The sequence below is a fragment of the Cricetulus griseus genome, chromosome 7, assembly GCF_003668045.3.
Source record: "Cricetulus griseus strain 17A/GY chromosome 7, alternate assembly CriGri-PICRH-1.0, whole genome shotgun sequence".
In the NCBI taxonomy this organism is placed as follows: Eukaryota; Metazoa; Chordata; class Mammalia; order Rodentia; family Cricetidae; genus Cricetulus; species Cricetulus griseus.
In genome coordinates, this window is record NC_048600.1 from 16,894,194 (window position 1) to 16,901,163 (window position 6,970).

The 6,970-nt window shown below is 39.8% G+C and overlaps 1 pseudogene; it reads right to left on the reverse strand.

Annotated features, from left to right (window-relative positions):
- Positions 1-1,108: 1,108 nt before the first annotated feature.
- On the reverse strand, positions 1,109-6,316 carry LOC100762107 (annotated as a pseudogene).
- Between the last annotated feature and the right edge of the window lie 654 nt (positions 6,317-6,970).

Consider the following 6,970-nt stretch of genomic DNA (forward strand, 5'->3'; position numbering starts at 1 on the left):
CTTCCAAGATGCAAAAAGTTCCATATATTATTGGAAAGGAGGAAGTGTTTTCAATTGATTACATTTTTACCCATATTTAGGAATGAGATTTGTTTCTATTTCATTGACTGCTTTTGTCACTTCCTAATTAGTCTTATCTGAAGCCACCATATTTTAAATGTAGCCCATTTGATCTGTATTTACTAGCAACATCAGTGGTAGCTCTGGTTTTTTAGCATATATTCTTGAAAGGATTTTAAATTCTGTATTAATTAATGGATTTGGCACTACAAAGCTCGACATTTGTTACTTTTCTTTGCCACAGTCTAGTTTGCTTTATAATGTCTTTTATCTTTAGCTTTTAAACAAATTTTCTGGCTTCTTATGGTGACTTTTAGTCTTACTCATAAAAACTCATAGGTTGGAACTCTGGCCAAGTGGCTTACAATTCAGACTTGTATCAAAATGCACAGGAAAACATTCAAGGTCATACATACCTGATATGTGTTACTAAGATTGTTACAGAACATTTCTTGATTCCTATTATATATATTGAGTTATATAACATGAATAGAGCAGATGAAGAAATGGCTCAGTGGTATTGCTCTTAGAGAAGATGAGGGTTTGGTTACTAGAACCTAGTTAACGTTCTACAACTGTCTGCCATGTGGGTACCAATATACACATGGTACACATGCGCTCATATTCATAAAATTTTAAGAATAACATGAGTAGACCTGCTAATGGTTAATTTGTTCTTAGTTTCCAGTAAAATATATTCTTTTTTTCCTTTGCATGAATGACACTTTTTAATAGAAATTAGTCACTTAATATACATAATGAAGTATCTGTTTTTCCAGGCTAGTAGTTTCAAAACAGTCTCATGGGAGATGTTATTCTTCTCGAGATGTATCTGGGTGAGTGAACACTGGAGCATTAGTTGTATTTAAGAGAGGATGTGAGGGTCAGAGTTTTCCTGCAGCTAACAACATGGGGAAAGAAGAAACAGCCCCACAGGAGTACCAACAAGCATTATTAAGTCAAGTTTCAAGGTTAACCCACACCACACAGATTTCTCTTAAGCTGAGCATACACATGGAAATTGGTGACTTTATCGAAACACAAAGTTCTAGTAGTAAGGTTCATCAGGGCCAAATCCATATGCGGTGGCACGATGTCCAAGGATTCCCGTAGGTTGACCAAAGCCATCCATTCTGAGGCTGCCAGGAAATGAGTGCTGCCCAACCACATCTCCATTCTGGAGGTGAAACTCATTGAAGAAATCTGGACTTATGGCTCTTTCTGAGGCAATCAATCCATCTGAGTTGTAGAAAAGGTCAGGCCTTTCAAGAATGTCCCCTTCATGGATATATGGCTCAATTTGATATCACCATACAAATACTGTTCACTCTCATCCATTTGATGACTCTCTACCATCTCCAACCACTGAGAGTTATGCCAGTGAAACTTCTCACTCTGAATTTTCTTTGCCCATTCTTCATCATATTCTGAGATAATATCTAATGTGTTATCACTGACTTTCCAGATTTCATTATTTTTATCATGTATCAGGTCTATGAGATAATGCTGGAGCTTGTGTTTCCTTATTACATCTCTTGTGGCCTGATGGAAAACCATCTGGGAGACGACATAAATTATCTGACACACAAATTCATCATCTTCTTGCTGAGCATTCAGTAGTTCAATGAATGCTGGGATTACCCCAGATTTACCTAGCAGTGTGGCACAAGTGTCATCCATATATACAGGTCAAATCATTATAACCACTTCTAAGACAAGGTCATCCTCTGCAGCACCTGGCTTCAGCTTATCTTTGAGGAACGGAACCAGCTTGTAGTCCTTCAGAACCAGCTCCCAGTATAGGTCTGGGATGGTCAGATTTGCGAGAGCCCCCAAACACTCAATTACAAACTCTTCCTCTTCATCACTGGATATCTGGGCTGCAAGGTACCCAATATAATCTATGAACAAATTTTTAGTGGGTCCATAAAAAACTATCAGCAGTGGGTCCTTGAGCTTCAGAGGTCTTTACATGAGCATCTTCAACTTGTTTCCTTCACAAATGAGCTGGACATTTCTCTTGTTAGCAGCAAGATTAATGCAGAAAGAAATCAGCTCCAAGTCAATTCGTTCACTTGAACATTCGAAGAGCATCTTCATTAACTGTGGTATGAAGTCAGTATATGCAAACATTGATTTAAAGCAGTCATCCTTGCTTATATGGTAAAGCACACACATTGTTTGTAGTTTCATTACAAGTGCAGTGAGCTTTGGAAGAAGCCCAACTTGTACCATCTTCTTCCTCAGGCCTGTGTCAAATGAGAGGTTTAATAAAAGGCAGAGGGTGATATTCAGGAGATCTTCATGCCCACAGGGTATCATTTTTACCAGATTTTCAACAATCAACAATATTCATCTCCACCATGTCATTTTTATTCTCCATAAAAATACTGAGTTTCTTTAAGAATGACACAACTAGAATGAGCAGCTCAAAATTGTCCAGATCAAGAGCCTTCACCCACCTGTGGACTATGTTCTTGTTCCTCATCTTCATTTCTGTGCATGTGTCCTTAGCAAGATTCAGAAGTAAATAGAGAGCAACTCTCAATAGCTGTTCCTGTTTTACCACAAGTCCCTGGTACTTTTTAAAGGTTTTATCATAATCCTTTCTCAATGTCTGATTTTCGAGGTCTTCATCAACAGCTTTCTTCTTCTCTGAGAGTTCTTCTTGCTAAAGCTCATGTCTTTTTATCTCATGGTCAATGATATTCATACACAGTGCTCCAATTTTATAGTGAGTGATAAGTCCATGAAAATGAGAAAAGCTAGAAAAGCAAAAGAAGATATAAATGTTTGTAGCTAACTCAACCCTTTGTTTCCAGTCTTCTCTCAGGACTCTTGCTAGCTCACCAAGGGCAGTTTCATTTAATAGTATTTCTTCCAAGTTATCAGGATTTTGAGCCAGCTGTAGGATCAAGGCAGATCCTTGAACCTTGTCTGGAATATCTTCATACAATAGCTCAATGTACTCGTCCATGTCATTAAAGTTGGCCACTTCATCAATCTCCATCCCTTCAAAAGGAGGTGGATCTTTAGGCTTGCTTGATTTTTCTTTTCTTTTTTTTTCTTTTCCTGACAATGAATCAAGGTAGTTCAGTACTATCGTACAACAACTGTTCTATCATATTTAGCTTTGAGGGATGAATGAGTTTACATTCTTCAACCACAGAGAGGTTATATCTGTGTTAGTATTGAGACTCTTCAGACCAGACAAATGATTTTTTTTTTATTTTGTATGTGTGAGTGTGTGGTATAAACATGTATGTAAAGATGTGCTCATGCATGTGAGAGGAAGACATCATGTATCTGACTCTACACCACTCAGCCTTTTCCCATGAGATGGGGTCTTTCAGGGGATTTGAAGCTCTCAGGCTTAACTGGGCTGACAAGACAGCAGACCTTCTGGATCTTCCTGTTCAGATCTGCCAGCGTTGAGGTTACAAGCGTGTTTCAATATACTTCCAGTTTTATGTTGGTGCTGGAATTTGAATTCTGGTCTCTGTACTCATGTAGCAAGTGCATTTGTCCAGGGATCCACCTAATCAGCTCCTTTTTTGAGGTGCTCTGAGGCATTTATTTTCTCTTTTACCATCTTGGGTTTATCCTGTTTTCTTAATATGTATCGGTTTATGACCAGTTTACTGTGGGTAATGAAATTAGAAATACCACATATGGACATAGTAGATATTTTATTACTTATTGTTTTGCATATTATTATATTTAATCATATTTTTCTTTTTTCTCATATTTTTTATTTGAATTAGAAACAACGTTGTTTTTCATAACAATCCCAATTCCCTTTTCCTTTCCGTCCTCCCCTACCAGCCCCCAACAACTAAATTCCTACCTATCACATATCGGTTCTGCTAGCCCTGGATGGTGAGGCCTTCGATAGGGTGTCATCAGGGTCTATTGCATCCTATGGGATAGGTCCTAGGCCCACCCCTGTGTGTCTTCGCTCAGGGAGTATTCCTCTATATGGAATGGGCTCCCAAAGTACAAACCTGTGCTAGGGATAAGTACTGAACTACTATAGGAGCTCCTGTAGATTTCTGAGGTTTCCTCACTGAAACCCATGTTCCTGGGGTCTGGATCAGTCCCATGCTGGTATTCCAGCTATCAGTCTGGGGAGCAAGAGTTCCCTGATGTTCAGGTCAGCTGTTGCTGCGGGTTTCACCAGCCTGGTCTGGACCTCTTGGCTCTTCACTAGTCCTTCTCTGCATCTGGGTTCCAGTTCAGTTCGGTGATTAGTTGTGGGTGTCTGCTTCTACTTCCACCAGCTGCTGGATGAGGGATATCAGGTGGTATATAAGTCAGTCATCAATCTCATTATCCAGGGAGGGCATTTAAGGTAGCCTCTCCTCTGTTGCTTAGATTGTTAGCTGGTGTCAACTTTGGAGATCTCCAGACATTTCCTTAGTGCCTGATTTCTCTGTAAACCTAAAAGGTCTCCCTGTATGATAGTATCTCCATTCTTGTTATCTTCTATTCTTCCCCAGACTCAACCTTTCTGGTCCCTCATGTCCTCTGCATCCCTCCTCTTCTCCCCTTCTCATTCTCCGAGCTCCCTTGCCCCTCTTTCCATGCTCCCAATTTTCTCAGGGGATTTTGACCCTTTCCACTTCTCCAGGAGACCATGTATGTCTCTCTTAGTGTCCTACTTGTTTACTAGCTTCTCTGGCAGTATGGATTGTAGGTTGGTAATTCTTTACTCTATGTCTAAAATCCACATATGAGTGAGTACATATCATTTTTGTCTTTTTGTGATTGGGTTACCTCGCTCAGAATGATTTCTTCTACTTCCATCCATTTTCCTGCAAATTTCAAGATTCCATTGTTTTTTTTTTTTGTTTTTTTTTTCTGCTGAGTAGTACTCCATTGTGTAAATGTATCATATTTTCTCTATCCATTCTTCAGTTGAGTTGCATCTGGGCTGCTTCCAGTTTCTGGCTATTACAAATAGTGCCACTATGAACATTGTTGAACAGATGTCCTTGTTGCATGAATGTGCTTCTTTTAGGTATATGCCTAAGAGTGGAATTGCTGGATCATGTGGTAGACTGATTCCCGTTTTCTTGAGGAATCACCATACTGATTTCCAAAGTGGCTGTACAAGTTGGCATTCCCACCAGCAGTGGAGCAGTGGAGAAGTGTTCCCCTTTCTCCACATCCTCTTTGGCATGAACTGTCAATTGATGTTTTTGATTTTTGCCATTCTGACAGGAGTAAGAAAGTATCTCAGAGTTATTTTGATTTGCATTTCCCTGATGGCTAAGGATGTTGAATACTTTCTTATGTGCCTTTCAGCCATTTTAGATTCCTCTATTGAGAATTGTCTACTTAGTTCTGTAGCCCACTTTTTAATTGGATTGCTTAGTGTTTTGGACACTAGCTTCTTGAATTCTTTGTATATTTTGGAGATCACCCCTCTTTAAGATGTGGGGTTGATGAATATCTTTTCCCAGTCTGTGGGCTGCTGTTTTGCCTTGCTTACTGTGTCCTTTGCCTTACAGAAGCTTCTCAGTTTCAGGAGGTCCCATTTATCAATTGTTGTTCTCAGTGTCTGTTTTACTGGTATGATGTTCAAGAAGTGGTCTCCTGTACCAATTAATTCAAGGGTATTTCCCACATTGTCTTCTAATAGGTTCAGTGTAGCTGGATTTATGCTGAGATCTTTGTTGCATTTTGACTTAAGTTTTGTGCAAGGCAATAGGCTTGGGTCTGTCTGTAGTCTTCTACATGTCTGCAACCAGTTATGCCAACACCATTTGTTGAAGATGTTCTCTTGGTTCCATTGTATAAATTTGGATTGTTTGTCAAAAATGAGGTGTCCATAGGTGTGTGTGTTAATATCAGGGTTTTCAACTCTATTCCATTGGTCTACCTGTGTATTTTTGTGCCAATACCAAGCTGTTTTCAGGAGTACAGATCTGTAATAGAGCTTGAAGTCAGGGATGGTAATGCCTCCAGAAACTCCTTTATTGTACAGGGTTGTTTTGGCTATCCTGGGTCTTTTGTTCCTCCATATAAAGTTGAGAATTGTTCTTTCAAAGTCTGTGAAGAATTGTGTTGGGATTTTGATCAGGTGAATGATTTTTTGGCATTCCTTTCGTTCTCCCAACATGGGATCTCCCATTTCTCCAAGAATGGTAGCTTCCACTTCATACTGAACAATGAGCACTTTTTCTGATGGATGGACATCAATGTTCCCCCCTTTAACTTTCCTTTTGCATTATCTGGCATCCTCGCCTTGCATGCCAGCAGCGGTGGTGCAGTGGGGAGGATGAGGGTGTCTGAGAGTCTGGGCCGGCTACTTCCGGGGACCTGGACAAAGTACCCTCACAGCCCAGGTGGTGACAGTCCCAAGGCCTGCAGGGCGCGGAGGTGGCAGCGCCATAGTTACCCAGTAAGATATATTCTATGCACCGTTTCCCATATAACCAATCAGCCAGTCATAGATTTTGGCATGTTTACAATTATGTTGATAAAATCATCTTAAGGAATTATCAGTCAAAACACACTCTTGTATGTAATATACAAAATATAAATCTCAGCTACATGGATTTCTCATATGAAGGGAAATAGTCATGCTGATGCAGGGAAGATGAAATCTCAGCTGAAACTAAATGGGATTTATCATTTAACAATGGTTATTTTTAATGACATGCACATGTGTGTGTATGATGGGTATGTGCACATGTGAGTGCATCTGCTTAAAGAGTTCAGAAGTTCCAGGCTGTTGTTAACCACCCTACATGGGTCCTGGAAACCAAACCTGTGTCCTCTGGGTGAGCAGTACATGCTCTTCACCACTGAGCCATTTTCCCAACCCTAGGATTTATTTTTACATTTGCCAGTTGAAAATGACATCTCAGTCATTCCCAGTCTCAGTTTCTTTGGCTATAAAATT